The 14,644-nt window shown below is 44.7% G+C and overlaps 1 protein-coding gene across 1 annotated transcript in view; it reads right to left on the bottom strand.

Moving 5' to 3' along the window:
• The window catches only part of DPP8 (dipeptidyl peptidase 8), a 1,004,126-nt gene extending 993,349 nt beyond the window's left edge, over window positions 1-10,777 (bottom strand). Inside the window, exon 1 of the mRNA XM_044077448.1 lies at window positions 10,682-10,777. The gene's annotated coding sequence lies outside the window, so the exon portion shown is untranslated. The remainder of the gene's footprint in view (window positions 1-10,681) is intronic.
• Window positions 10,778-14,644: the final 3,867 nt, after the last annotated feature.

The following is a 14,644-nucleotide window of genomic DNA, read 5'->3' as shown; positions in this document are numbered from 1 at the left end:
GACATAAGGGTTTATGTTTAAGCTGTTGAGTTTATCTATGATGCCTGAGTGGGGTATTGTGTTGAAGGCCTTTGCCAAGTCCAGGTACGCTGTATGGACTGCTTTGCCCTCATCAATGGCTCTAGCGACTGTTTCGAAAAAGTCAACCAGGTTCAAAAGGCAGGATCTGCCCTTTACAAAGCCGAACTGGGTGGGGTCAAGTGTCTGTAGGTCCCCTATGTCTCTGTTTATGAGTTCCATAATGATTCTTTCCATAGCTTTGCAGACCAGGCTGGTTAAGCTTATGGGGCGGTAGTTTCCAGGGTCTGTAGAGGTACCCCCTTTGTGGAGTGGGACCACTGTTGCTGTACGCCAGTGTTCAGGTACATATCCTGTAGTAAGGCTAAGGTTAAATAGCATTTTTATGTGCGGGTTTAGCTCCTCTTGGAGTTCACGTATCATGCAATCTGGGATACCGTCAGGTCCCATTGATGCTGTGTTTTTAGCTTTGTTTAGGGCGGTTCTCACTTGAACATCTGAGATGACAGGGAGATTACATTCAGCTGCGATAAGTATTTCTTCTTTTGGGTGTGAGGGAGGGGAGAAATTTGCACTGAACCTGTCAGCCAGAATGTTGGCAATATCTGTGGGTTCAGTGTATTTTTTGTTGTTGTGAACTAACTCTGAGCATATCTGAGGGTTTCCGCCCAGGTTTCTAACATAGCTGAAGAAGGCTTTGTGGTTATCTTTAGTATCCTTAGCGATTTTTCTCTCAAAGTTGGCCTTGGATGTTTTTATGAGAGAACGTAGTTTTCTGCTAATGTTGATCAGAGATGTCTTCCCTTTATGGGATTTTGCTCTGACGTGCGGTAGCTTCCTTCTTTTGTTATACAATTTGTTAATGGCTGAGGTCCACCAGACAGGACGCTTGCCTTTGGTGGAGAGGGACTTGGATTTATTTGGGATTGCATGATCCATACATTCTTGGAGATGTCCATAGAAAGCATTTGTGAAGGATTCGGCATTGTGGGATGTGGTATCCACTGGCTCAGTGGGCTTAAAGGATCCATCTCAGTCTTAAGAAGAGTGAAGTCTGCTTTTGAGACGTTTTTCACTGTGGTCTTTTGTGCTGGGGGTGGAGGTGGGATATGTATATCCAGGGTGATTAGTTTGTGGTCAGATCTCACTAGTGAGGGGTACTCCTCCGGTGTGGAGCATTTTGTCCCCATGTTTGTGATGATCAGGTCTAGTATATTATCTCCCCTAGTGGGAGAGGTGACTAGTTGTTCCAGTGCATTTGAATTTATGAATTCCAGGAACCTTTGGGCTAGGGTATTAGGGATAGAATAATGTACCCAATCTATGTTTAGGTAGTTGAAGTCTCCCAGTATGATGGTATTTTGTGATACATTCATATCCTCCAATGTCTTCAGGAAGGCTGAGTGGGGTTCCTGAGATTGGGGGGGTGGTCTGTAACATGCTACCAGTTGTATAGCAGTTTTGCCTATGGTTAGTTGCACCTGTATGGTCTGTGATGCTTCATGTGTTGCTACTAACCTGGAGGTGTGGGTGTCCTTGATGAATATGGACACTCCCCCTCCCTTTGTGGTTCGGCCCGGGTTTTGGGGCCGAAAAGCATGATACGAGGTACAGCCTGGTAGCACTGGGGTGCTCTCAGGATCCTTGAACCAGGTTTCAGTTACTGCACAGACGTCAATGTTCTCCATGCTGAGGAGTGCATCAAGTGCCTGCATCTTGAGATTTAGACTTCTGGCGTTGAGCAGCATTACCCTTAGTTTTTTTCCATTTTTGTTTTCTTAAGGAGGTGGATTTGTCTTTTGAGCCTTGCCTAAAAAAGGCACTATGGGGGTGGCAAGAGCCTTAGCCAATATCCGGAAGCCCAGTGGTGACAGGTGTAAGCCATCCCTTGCGAAGCAGCATGGCTTGTCCAACATGTCATCCCAGGCAGACAGACATTGGATCCCCTTAGAATGACACCAGTACTTGAGCCAATTATTAAAGCTGATCATCTTGTCTTTGTATTGTGGCATCATTCTTGGTAAGGGCAAGATGCTGCTCAGGGTCAGGGTCATGCCAGCTTGGGCTAGATAATCGGAGAGCTCCTCTATGTCTCTTTTCATGTAGTCCAGGGAGGTACGTCTCAGGTCATTCATGCCAGCATGGACAATGACGGAGTCATATTTGTACTTGCTTTGGAGTGACTTGAGTGCGTGTGTTATGTGGCAGATCCTAGCTCCCGATAGGCAGCTCACAGTCACCCTCTCCTTGTTCAGCCTGGTCAGCGGGACATCAGTGTGTCTGACTATAGAGTCACCTATTATTAGTGTATCAGGCATGGTGTTTGGCCTTAAGGGCTGTGATTGATTGACACACTGATTTATTGAAGTATGTGTTGCATGTGTTTTGTTTTGAGGTGGTGGATTTTTGGATGTCTGCTTTGGGAGCCTCTGTTGTTTTGGTAAGTTTTTTATTAGAGCCTCCGAGTATGTCTTTGTGTTTTTATGTGTTTGGTTTGCAGTTGTGGTAGGTCTATGTGGGACTGGGATTGTTGTGTGTGTGGTTACCATCTCCTCCTGTCTGGTCATGCCAGCCCTGAGTTGAGAGAGTTCAGCCTCCAGTTTGGCTATATAGTTGCATCTCTCACATGTATTTGTGTTTGTTGGGAGGAGGAGAGGGTTGTCTGTGTACATGAGACAATTGTAGTATTGTCTCAAGATACCCAGATTGACCAGCTGAATTGGAGAGGACGCCAGTAATCTACCACTTGACATGCTAGAACAGTATAAGGGAGTACTGTGCCTTTAAGGGAAGTGGATATTCACAGGGGTGGTAGGTAGATGTAGTGCTTTACTTAATACAAGAGTGCTTACTTAGTAGAGAAGTATTGAGAACAAGTGCTAGGCTTATAATATAGTGAGTAGTCTGATTATACTAAGAGTAGAGCTTCCTTAAGGGAAAATTTGAAGAGCAGACTTGGCGGAGCCAGAAGAAGTCTGACCTTGTTTAACTGGCGCTGCGCTATTTGAGACCCTTTATCCTCTTGGTGATGTACCTTTGAGGTCTTTCTAACTGCTGCAGGTGTCAGGTAAGGTACATCCCAAATGAGGCATTGTACTAGATTATGGGTCTGATAAGAGAAGAGTAGAGGGGCACAATGACCTCTGTTGACGTAGATGTGAATCCTTTCATGATACGGTGTCCAATATAGACAGTCTTCCTAGCCACATTGGCAATGTGAGTGTCATATAACAGGTTACTGTCCACTTGTGTCCCTAGGTCCCTGATTACTCCTTCCATACATAATGGTTTACCACCTATGTGGTAATTTGTGAGCACCTTGTTTGGATTTGGTGGGACATTCATACTGTCCAGTGTCTTCAGGATGTCTGGGTGGGGTTCCTGTGTGTGAGAGTGTGGTCTGTAGCATGCTACAGACTGTACAGCAGTTTTGCCTGCGGTTAGGTGCACATGGGTGGTCTCCGATGCTTTGTGCATTGTCAGTTACCTGGACGTATGGGTGTCTGTGCTGAATATGGATACTCCCCCTCCTTTTATGTTTTGGTCCAGGTTTTAGGGCCATAACGCATGATATGAGGTATAACCTGGTAGTGCTGGTGTGCTGTCAGTAGGCTTGCAGCATGTTTCTGTCACTGTACAGACATCGATGTCCTCCATACTGGGGAGGGCCTCAGGAGCATGCATATTGCAGTTTACACATCTGGCATTGGTCAGCATTACCCTTATGTTTCTTACCACTTATGTTTTCTAGGGTGGTGGGTTAGTCTTTTCAGCCTTGCCTACGTAAGGCTCTATGGAGGTGGCAAAAGCCTTATCCAATATCCAGATGCCCAGGGGTAACAGGTGCAAGCCATCCCTGGAACAGCAGCATGGCTTGTCAGGCATGACATCCCAAGCAGACAGACATTAGATCCTCTTGGAATGACAGCAGTAATTGTGCCACTTGTTAAAGCTGATCATTCTGTGTTTGTACTGTGGCATCATTCTTGGTGAGGGCAGGATGCTGCAAACGGTCAGTGTCATGCAGGCCTGGAGTACATACTCAGAGAGCTCATCTATGTCTCTTTTCATGTAGTCCAGGGAGGTACATCTCAGGTCATTCACACCAGCATGGACAATGACTGCATCATATTTCTACTTGCTTTGGGGTGACCTGCGTACTTGTGTTATGTGGCGTATTGTAGCAGCCTACAGGCAGCTTACTGTACCCTTTCCCTTGTTCAGTCTGGTGAGCGGGACAGCAGTGTGTCTGACTATGGGGTCACCTATTACAACTGTATCAGGCATGTTGTTTCTCCTTCTGGCCTGTGACTGTTTGGCACACCAGCTTTGTGTACTATGTGTTGCATGTGCTATGTTTGGAGGTTGTGGTTGCTTAGGGGTCTGCTTTGGAGGCCTCTGTTGGTGTGGTGTGTTTGTAATTAGGGCCTCCGGGAATGTTTTTCTGTGTTTATGTCTTTGGTTTGCAGTTGTGATAGGTCTATGTGGGACTGGGTTTGTGGTGTGTGTGGTTACCTTCTCCTCCTGACTAGTTTAGACAGTACTGAGTTGAGGGGTCTCGGCCTCTGGTTTGGATAAATGGTTGCATCTCTCACATATATTTGTATTTCTTGGGGGGAGTTGGGGTTGTCTGTGTACTTAGGGCAGGTGTAACATTGCCTCAGGATTCACAGATTCAACTTGTTGTAGCTGGCCTTAGTGGATTGTATGTGTGGACATATTTTATTGCCATACTACTGATCAGTGATTACTTCCCTTTTTATGTTTGCTCTATCATGTAGTAGCTTCCTCATTCTCTTGCATGGTTTGGTAATGGCTGGAGTCCAGCATGCCAGATGCCTGCATGTATGGCATTGTGTCTTGTTGTTATTTGTGATTGCATAATCCAAGCATTCCTGGCTGTGTTCACGGAATGCCTGTATAACAGGTTCTGAGGTGTGGCCCATATTTTGCACCTGCACAGGGCCTTTAATGGATTCCACATCAGTTTGGAGGAGTGCAACTTATGCTTTACACATGTTTTTCACTGTGGTTTTCTGGCCAGGGACTGTGGTCAGGATGTGTATATCCAGTGTGATTACTCTATGGTCTGGTCTTACCAGTGAGGGGTACACTTCTCATCTTGCCATCCAGTACACATGTTGCTGATTATCACATCCAGTATGCTTACCCCTCTTGTGGGAGTGGTACGTTGTTCCTGGGCATTTTGGTTTATGGATTCTAGGAACTTTTCTCCTACAGTGTTGGAGCTAGTATAATGCTCCCAGTCTATGTCTGGGTATTTTCAGTCAACCAATATAATGTGGTTTGGGGGGCTTGATATATTCATGTATTCCAATATAGGCCAGGTGCAGTTCCTGGTGTTAGGACAGTAGTCTGTAGCAGGCTATAAACTGGGAAGCAGTTTTAGCCACTGTTACTTGACCATGGCTAGTCCATGCTGCTTCTTGTTGTGGTACCAACATGGGGGTGTGGTTATCCTTGACAATTATTGCTAGTCACCCTCCTTTTGTAGCTTGTTCCATGTTTTGAGGCTGTACAGCACAGTATGAGGTGTAACCTGGTAGTGTTAGGGTGCTGTTGTGAGCCTTGACCCAGTTTTCTGTTACAGGACAGATATCAACATTCTCCATACTGGGGGGAGTTTATACTGCACGCATCTTGCTGTTTAGACTTCTGGCATTGGGTAGCATTACATCTAGGTTCTTATCCCTTGTGGTACCTATGGAGGTGGGTTTGTGTTTTGAGCCTTACCTATTCAGGGCACACTGTGGGTAACGACAGCCTTTGCCAGTATCCATGAGGCCTGGACTGATAGGTGCATACCACCCCTAGCAGGTGGAGCATCATGTCATGCTCAGCATGTCATCCCAGGCTGGCACACATTGGATCTCCTTTGACTACCTGCAATACTTCAGCCAATTATTGCAATTGATCATCCCATTGTCATATTGTGGCATCTTGCTTGGTGAGGGTAGGATGTTAGTCAGGATCCTCAAGTGTGCATATACTACATGGTGTTACATTACTTCACACATGGCAATCATGCCTCAGGTGGTGCTGCAGGGCTGCCTCTGTCGAATGCACATATTACACTCCCTGTACATGCTTGAGAGCAGGTTATGTCATTTTAGGCATCCATGTTATTATATGAGTGAGTCAGAGAGGGGTATCATTCCCAGGGTTCCTACTGAGCCAGTGTATGTGCTATGCGTTGCCTCTGCCAAGGCCAGGGCATACTGTGCACACCTCCTTCTGCCTACTGGGGCAGGCTCAGGTTGTTCCTCCTCCGAGTCACACTCTGCCTGTGATGGCCTTGGCAATGGTGGGAGGCTGTTTGGCCCGGCCCTATGATGGTCCTGCTGCAGCTGTTTTCGCAAGATCATATTATGTAGCATAGCACATACCATGACAATTTGGGTACATGTAGTTGGTAAGTACTGCAAGGCTCCACCAGATGTGTCCAGACACCGGAACCGTGACTTGAGCAGCCCAAACACACGCTCTATTACATTACGTGTTTGTGCGTGTGCCTCATTATGGCGTTCCTGTTCAGGTGTGTGTGCGTTTCTGATGGGTGTCATCAGCCACGGCTCCAGTGCATAACCTGCATCCCCACTAGGTGTCCGTGTGGGATGTCCCCATTGGCAAATGTCTGGTACAGCTGCATCAAATGCCAGATATGGGAATCATGGTAGCTCCCAGGGCAGCCAGCACACACATTCATTATTATGCCCTGGGCATCACACACGACCTGGCAGTTGATGGAGGGGAAGCCCTTGCGGTTAATGTAGGCCCTACCCCGCTCACCGGCTGGTGCTTTGATGCGTATGTGCGTGCAGTCTATTGCACCCACTACCTCAGGGTATTCCGCTATTTGCTGGAAGAGACGCATATTGCTGGCCAATACCTCACGGGCACTGGGGAAATATACATGATCACTGACATGACATCCAGGAACTGGTGCAGTACCCTGGAGGCTGATGCCTGTGGTATCCCCATCATATCACCAGTTGGTCTCTGGAAGGTACCTGTTGCTAGCATTCTTAGGCCAACACATACCTTGGTTTCCACTGGGATGGGTTTCCCTCTGTTGGTTCTGTGTGTGAGGCGTGGCCTGCACAGCTTGACAATTTGCTGCAGAAGGTCTCTGTCCACTCTATAGCGCTCTACTATCTCCAGCTCATGTAACCCATGGTAGGTGACCCTGGGCCTGTACACTCTTCTCCGTCTCCTCACTGTGGGTAGTCTGGCACCATCTGCATTGTCACCACCCTCAGCAAGTCGCCTATGTCTCCTTATGACAGCCCCTAGCATTTCTGCTCCGAGTTCAGCTTTTTCAGTTTTCACTTCTAATAGCTTACTCCTGTCTTGCAGTGTCTCTTGAGAGAAACATCTTGCACTGTTGTTTGCAGAGTTTTAAGTGCTTGGCTGAGCTACTATTCTGCCTGTGTTATTGCCTGCTTCTAATTGTTTTCACCTGCTAGCTCCAGCAGTATTCCCTGTTAGCTTCCTACTAATTCTGTTGCTTCCTTTTTTCTTTCTGTTTCCTCAGGGGGGAGCAATGCGCATACCAGCAGAAACACGCTCACAGTGGCTTACACGGTTCAGAATCTGCTTATTCGGGTTAAAACGTGCGCACACCAGCGCAAACAGTCTTACAAGTCTGCCAACAGGCTCCCACATGCTCAGTCTGCCTTACACGCGCGCACACATGCTTACACACTTTAGAATCTTGTTTTTCGGGTTAAAACGCGCGCACACCAGCGCAAACAGTCTTACAAGTCTGCCAACACACTCCCACATGCTCAGTCTGCCTTACACGCACGCACATTGTCCTACTCGCGCTTCATGGCGCTCACAAGTGCGCATGCACGCCCAGTAAGAAACTTTGGTGTAGGCAACAGTGTACACCTTCCATTTCTTGACTTTCCCATGCTTATCTTGTGGCACTCCTCTTTCTATGATATGTGTCTGACATCTGTCATGTAACACTGACCTCCAATGAACTGCATTTCTTTCTACCATTCCCTCCTGTGATGTCACCTATCTCCTACTCTATTTCTCCCCCTTATGTATCTCTTACACTACTCAGAATGTGCTCATTTGCTATGTGACCATGGAATTCAGTATCCTAACACTCATTTGCATCAGATTGCCTACTAATGCTTAGTTACATCTCTTAGACTCAGCTTCCCCCCTTAGCAACCACTAAACGGTGGCCATGTTGTTTTTGGTCTGCTGGTCCCTGTATTGTAATTCCATGTATTGCATAAAACCCACATTTGTGGGTTTATAACCTTCATTTTTATGTTTTATACAGCACAGCCCGTTTGCGCGGGGCTGCGCTGCGTTTAAACATCGGCCGAAAAAAAAAAAAAGATTTACTTTTCATATTTGCATCGGGGTACCTTGCCACATATTTGGCCACTGGCATGCTGCCTGACACATATGCACCCTTTATTTGGTGTTGACATGGCTCCATTGTGATTTTTGCAGAAACGTACTCAGTTGTCAACTGAGTACATTTCTGCAGCTAAAACGGCTCTTACACGGGTTGCTTTCTGCTTCGTGGATCGCTACTCTACTTCATTTGCATGCCTTTCGGCTGCAAGTGAGATATTTAGCATATCCACGCCCAGTCCGTGTAAGAGACATTTTAGCTGGTCTCTTACACGGAGTTTCGGGCTGTTCCTGGATCGCGAGGCTTGCATGGAGTCTTACACATCTCTTACACTCCGTGCAAGCCTTTGTGAATCCTGCACATACTGTGGATTGAGACACACCATTTTGATTTGTATAGGTGTAGGTAGGTCCAGCATGATGCAGTGGAATGCGAGACATTTCAGCAGCTGCACAGAGATTAACCTTTACTTCACTGCTTAATAAATCATATGTGCATTTTTGTCTGCCAGCTTTTGGGAATGAATGTTACTGATGACTTTACTAGGGTTATTACAGATGCAACGAGGACAGTGATAACATTTTTATTTCTCAAATAAATTCCTGTATATGACTTCTACCTGTAACAAATGCATGTGCTGCTTCATCAGATGGGGGTACAGGGGGAAGTAGCCTCACTAGAAGGGGTTAAAGGGGGAAGCAGACCCCCTTACTGATATGTGCTGGTGTGCTGTTGCAAAGGTTAGTGGGTAACATACCTCTCAGTTGTACAGTTTTTTGCAGAATGTCCAGATTTATGCCTCATATTTTTGGTCCATTCTTAAAATTCTTGTTTTCTGACAAATTAGTGACAACTCATTAAACACTGAAGTCAGAAAATAAAAACAGACATTCAAGTTTCAGACTTAATACCCTTCAGAAAAATCATGCTAAATTAAAACATTTTATTCTATCAACTTTCTTAGTTTGCAAGAGCAATATTTAAAAATTGTCCCTATTTTTGGGCCTTTGTCCAAATTTCTTGCTCTAAGAGGTTAAAAGGTGTGGTGGGTAATATGTTTTTAGATTTCTTATGGTGAGGTGGCAGCCTCCTTATTCTAGTATTCCAATCTATGTTCCATCAAAATTGACTCACTATGTAAACATTGCAGTTGTGTTACTCTGTGTTGTACTGGTGCTGACAGTGCAGTGATTCTTCTTCTTTTTCTTTCGGCTTTTCTTGGTACTTTTTAAAGATTCATGATGTGGGGTTATGGGGGACTGGCAGCTCCCTTACTCACATATTTAATATGGATTATGGGTAAATGGCAGCCCCCTCATTTACATGTTCGAATGTGGGGTTATGAGCAAATGGCAGCCCTCTTACTCACCAATTCTAGTGTGGGGTTATTGGCGAATGGCAGACCCCTTATTCACGCATTTTAATGTGTTGCATCTCCAGTCTATGATTCAAAGTACATATTATATGTACATGTTTTATAATCTATGCAATAATGCGTAAATATTTTATTGTCGATGTACATGGTAGGGGAGCTTTCTAAATGAGCAGGGGATGGGCAAAAATAAGTTTGGGTCTGCTGCTGTAAAACTGAATGTATCTTAATCTGAGCAACTGGCAAAATCATACATTTAAGGTACTCTATACAAAAATCGTGTACAAATAAAGCATACATCATCTAAAAATACACAGCTTTAAAGGAGAATTCGTTCAGAACAAACTATAACAAAATGCCTCTCTTTGCAGGTTGATCAAGAAAATGTTATTGTAAAAAAGTGCCATCTTTTTGTTTTTCCTAAATCTTAACAAATGAGTAGCTTCAATCAAACTCTACAAACAGGCAATAACCACGCAGTCCTTAATATCACTGCAACGTCTTGCATACAAAACAAATAAAATACCATTTTTTTTAGTTCCAACTAGAGTTTAAATAAACCGCACATGTGACAATCAAAACATCCGGAAATAACTATCAAAACAAATGCCGCGTAGCCAGTGCAGCCGAATACTGCCAATATTTAGTCTCATAAAAGAGCTCTTTATTTAGAACAAGCTCTCAAGCAAAACAAATCCCGATACATTAAAATATCTTAATCAGAAGCAGAGCACAACCCCGGAAATAATCTAAAATGCTCAGAAAGTGTTACAAAAAGAAGTTTAAGGAGAGGGAAAATGTTTTCGTTAGACTTGGGAATTTCGCTTTAAAACGTGAAATTCTGCCAAAGATACAAACTGCATTGCCAGTATATAATGTAGACTCACCCATTCAGTACCCCAAAGGTCGCGGCAAGATTCCCTCAGCTGAAGGGACCCTGCTTACGTCACATCCGACGTCACGGGGCGGAAAGGGGTGGTGTTACCGATTTGGGAAAGGGGCGGGGTTAGCCTTTCCACACTTGCGAGTTATTGTGTGTTGCTTTCTTTCACTCGAAGGCTAATACAGAATTGCGAGAAAATTTAATTTTCAGTATTATATTCATCGATCACTTTTATATCATAAGATGCCATTACATTTTCTGTGTTATATTCATGGATCCTTGATAGGATAGGTGTGTACTAGGCTAATGGCCCTGGAGCCTTTACAAGCCTAGCCCACAGGATTACCCTGGCATCATGCCACCCAAAGTACAGTTTTGTACCCACCATAAATGTAGATGTTCCAGTGTCTTCACTGCTGCAGTCATTACACTTGGGTTATCCTGGCCGTCTGCCTGAGTTCCAAAGTCTTGGTCCGGCGTCGGTTGCTGTCGCTTCTTCCCTGACATCAGTGCGCCAGGGGTATATAAGAAGCAGCCAACGCCATTTACTTCAGTTTTTCTTGCTCCAGATGTCAGGTGCCCCCCAAAATGGTAGGCAATACATATTGCTAATAAAACATACAAAAAAGGTAAAAATAAAACCTTCATTAACCAGCAAATACACCACATAGGTAGTATAGGTTAGTCCCAGATAAGAAAGAGGGGCTGGCGGGTGGGTAACCTGGACTGCAGCAGTGAAGACACTCGAACATCTACATTTATGGTAGGTACAAAACTGTACTATGTTCATCGTGTTTCACTGCTGCAGTCATTACACTTGGGTAGAATCCCAAAGCTGAATTTGGGTGGCTGGCTCTATAGAGGATTTGGTGTGGCTATGAGGCCCTGCAGCACTGCAGTGGCAAAGCCAGCTCTGGATCTAAAATAAAGAGGCAAATGGTAATGCTTGGTAAAGGTGTGCACTGAATTCCAAGTTGCAGCTTCCAAGATATCTTTGGTAGGTACTCCTCTAAGGAAGGCAGTAGAAGTGGCAGTTACCCTGGTGGAATGTGGTCTAATATTACTAAACACAGGTTTCCCATTTTGTGTGTAGCAGAGCCGGATACAGTGTCCTATCCACTTTGAAATGGTCTGCTTTGAAATAGCCTTTCCCTGTGATCCTGCAGCATATGATACAAATTGTTGAGATTTTCTAAAAGCTTTTGTTTTGTCCAAATAGAAGCGCAATTGCCTGTGTATGTCTAAGGAATGTAGAAGTCTCTCCCCTATATTTTGGGGATTTGGATAAAATGTTGGCAAGTGAATAGATTGGTTAAGAGCCACACTGTTTACCACCTTAGGCATAAAGGTAGGGTTTGTTCTTAAAGAAACCCTGTCTTGGTGGAAAATGATAAAAGGCTCCACTGCCATTAGTGCCTGCAGTTCTGAGACTCTTCATGCTGAGGTTATTGCCAGAAGCAGAGAAGTTTTCCATGATATATATTTTAACTCTGCTGAATTGGCTGGTTCAAAAGGAGGCAAAGTGAGCTTTTCCAAAATGAAATTGAGGTCCCAAGTAGGTGATGGTGCTCTCCGGGGCGGTCTTATGTTTTTAGCCCCTCTGAGGTACTGCTTTAGCAAAGGGTGAGAGAAAATAGGAGGATCTGTGTTGTAATGAGCCAAGATGGCAGAAGCATGAATCTTAATGGATGAGAAGGATAGTCCTTTCTCCAGCATCTCAGTCAAGTATTGTAGTATCTGAGGAATGTTAGGGACCAGAGGATCAAGGTTTTGAACCTGGTTCCAGGCACAGAATCTCTTCCACTTTTCTGAATAAGATTTCCTGGTGCTAGGCCTCCTGGCCTCCAAAATGACACCCATAACAGCTTTAGAGAGAGAAGTTGTCTGTTTGGCTAATTAATCTGCCATGCAGCCAAGTTTAAGGTTTTGAGATGACTGTGCAGTATCTGATTGTTTTGCTGAGTCAGAAGGTGTGAAATTTGAGGCAAAATCCAAGGTGGGCCTTGAGCTAAGTTCTTTAAGATTGGGTACCAATGCTGGCATGGCCAGTCTGGAGCAATCAGAATCATCTGTGGTTTGTCTTGTCTGGCTTTTAGGAGTACCTTTGAAAGGAGAGGCAGTGGTGGGAAGGAATAAACATTTAGGCTTTTCCAGCTGAATGAAAGAGCACCCACTTTCCATGCTTGTGTGTGATAAGTCCTTGTGCAGAATTTTTGTAGTTGGCAATTCAGTGGGTAGGCAAAGAGATTTATGTCCGGGCACCCCCATTTTTGCATTATCATGCTGAAAACTTGTGGATTTAATTTCCACTCGTGAGGATCCATGATGTTTCTGCTTAGGTCGTCTGCCAGAGTATTTATCTTTCCTGGCAGGAATTGTGTTTGCAGATCAACTTGATAAGTTATAGCTGTGTTCCACAAGGTCATGGCTTGCCTGCATAGGGGGTAAGAATGAGTGCCCCCTTGCTTGTTTATGTACCACATTACTGTGGTGTTGTCTGTCCTTAATAATAATTGTCCTGGATGCAGAAGGTCCTTGAAAGCTGTTAGGGCATTTTGTACAGCCAACATCTCTTTTTGATTGATGTGAAGATGCATTTGTTCTGTGGTCAACTTGCCCTGAATACATTTTCCTGCCATGTGTGCTCCTCAGGCATAATCCGAGGCATCTGTTGTTATAGTCTGCCTGGCTGTGGGAAGAGTGAAAAGCTGACCCTTGTTGAGGTGACATGCCTGTGCCCACCATCGAAACTCCTGTTGTAGGCAGGGAATTAGTGGTATTACTGTCTCCAAGCTGTGAGAATGTTGAGACCAAACACTTTTTAGGTACCATTGTAATTTCCTCATATGCAGTCTTGCATATGGAATTAGTAGTATGCAGGATGCCATGAATCCCAAGACCTGCAGAATTTTTCTGACAGGGAGTTGGGACTTTGTTGCCATCAACTGAAAATACTGAGTCAGTTGTCCTCATTTGTCTGGTGTGAGATAAACCATCTGGGCCGTTGTATTTAAGCTAGCACCCAGGAATATTATCTCTTGTGAGGGCACTAGTTTTGATTTCTTTTCGTTTACTGTGTACCCTAGGCAATTTAACAATCTTTTTATGAATGCCAGGTGCTGTAGAAGAATGTCCTTGCTCTCTGCTTGAATCAGGCATTTGTCCAGATATGGATATATTTGAATTCCTTTTTGTCTGCAAAATGTAATTACTGGTGCCAGGCACTTGGTAAAGACCCTGGGTGCAGTAGATAAGCCAAAGGGCAGTGCAGAGAATTGGTAGTGCATTGAACCAGCTATGAATCTGAGGTATCTTCTGCAATTTTGTCTGACAGGGACATGCAGGTATGCCTCTTTGAGGTCCAAAGTAACAAGCCAAGCTTTCTTGCCCAACATGGGAAGGAGCTGTTGTAGTGTCAGCATTTTGAATTTTGGAACATCCAGGTAAGTATTTAGAGTGGAAAGGTCCAGAATGGGTCTCCAGGCTTTGTCCTTTCTGGGTACCAGGAAGAGTCTTGAGTAAAATCCTGCTGTGGTACTTTTTGAATAGCTCTCATGTCCATGAGAGCTGTAATTTGTTTTTGTGCCTCTGCCCATTGATTTTGTGGCAGGTCTGGCATTCCTTTTAGCCTTGGAAAAGTGTGAAAGTGGAACCTGTAACCTTGAGACACAATATTACATTTTCTGTGTTATATTCATCGATCCTTTATAGGCTAGGATAGGTTCATAGGATAGGTGTGTACTAGGCTAATGTCCCTGGAGCCTTTACAAGCCTAGCCCACAGGATTACCCTGGCATCATGCCACCCAAAGTACAGTTTTGTACCTACCATAAATGTAGATGTTCGAGTGTCTTCACTGCTGCAGTCATTACACTTGGGTTATCCTGCTGTCAGGTGGGCCTGCCGTCTGCCTGAGTTCCAAAGTCTTGGTCCAGCGTCGGTTGCTGTCATCTCTTCCCTGACATCA

Source organism: Protopterus annectens, chromosome 7.part0, assembly GCF_019279795.1.
Source record: "Protopterus annectens isolate FY-2018-M chromosome 7.part0, PAN1.0, whole genome shotgun sequence".
In the NCBI taxonomy this organism is placed as follows: Eukaryota; Metazoa; Chordata; order Ceratodontiformes; family Protopteridae; genus Protopterus; species Protopterus annectens.
Note: the sequence above shows the minus strand (reverse complement) of the source record. Positions and strands in the feature narration are given on the sequence as shown.